Genomic DNA, 1,134 nt, shown 5'->3' with positions numbered 1-1,134 from the left:
TAGTTTATGGTCATTACAAAATGTACTTAAAATATTAAGACTACATTGTAATTCAATATAACTGCTAGAAAGTAGTATGATATCATCTGCATATAATAGACGAGATCATTTTTATAACCTTTGGCCGAAAATACTTTTTTTACAGTATCAAAAGAGATCAAATCAAAGTTTATGGTGTAATGAAATTTTCGAATATTACGTAATGTAATTTTGTTTCAATTCATGTTTGAAAGGAGAACAAGATGCTCCATGACACACAGCTTGATACTATAGCCTTAAAAAGGGTTTTGTTGTTAACCAGGAACTATTTTTAGCCATTTCTAGCCATTGCATGTCAGTCAGCCTGAAGATATTACAGCTAAGTACTTTTAAGTCTGAAATGAAATCCCAAATGGCATACCTACAAAGCTATATGGCTGTGATAAGTAATTGCAGAGAAGATGTAATGAACAAGAGGCTCCCAGGAGCCTGAATCGCTCACCTTGTTAATGTTTGTCTTTCAAGGGCAATAAATTTAACAAGGAGTTGTCCAAAAATTTTGACTCAAGAAGACTTTGGTAGGCATATCAAATGGATCAATTCAGCAATAGAAAGTTTCCTTCTGTCTATTATGGTTTTCAAGATATTGACTGAAAACTGTCCAAAAAAAAACCCCTGTCATTTTTCATCTTCCAAGCTAGGGCAATGTCTCTTACAAGAAGTCAGCTGACAACTATGAGCCCTGAAGACTTTTGAAGGCCTTATAATAAGGGTCATTTCAGCTATAAAAATATTTTTGCTAAACCTAACGGTTTTGGAGATATATGTGAAAAACTACTCTCAAACCCTTATGTTCTAATTTAGTAATGGCGGCCATGTTTTTCAACAGATCAAAAATCTCCACATCAGTTCTATGCACGATATCCCAAGGAACATTCATACTAAATTTGGTTCTTATTGGTCCAGTAGTTTCTGAGGAGATGAGTTTTGAAAAATTGTTAATGACAACGACGGAAGACGATGGACGCCAAATGATGGCAATAGCTCACATGGCCTATGGCCAAGTGAGCTAAAAAGATGTAGACCGATTAACAGACATTACCATGATCACTGAATACTTCTCACAGAAGAGGGTATAATGATTAAACAACTGCA

The sequence above is a fragment of the Perna viridis genome, chromosome 12, assembly GCF_037379345.1.
Source record: "Perna viridis isolate PV_CMFRI_1.1 ecotype Kerala chromosome 12, ASM3737934v1, whole genome shotgun sequence".
In the NCBI taxonomy this organism is placed as follows: Eukaryota; Metazoa; Mollusca; class Bivalvia; order Mytilida; family Mytilidae; genus Perna; species Perna viridis.
Note: the sequence above shows the minus strand (reverse complement) of the source record.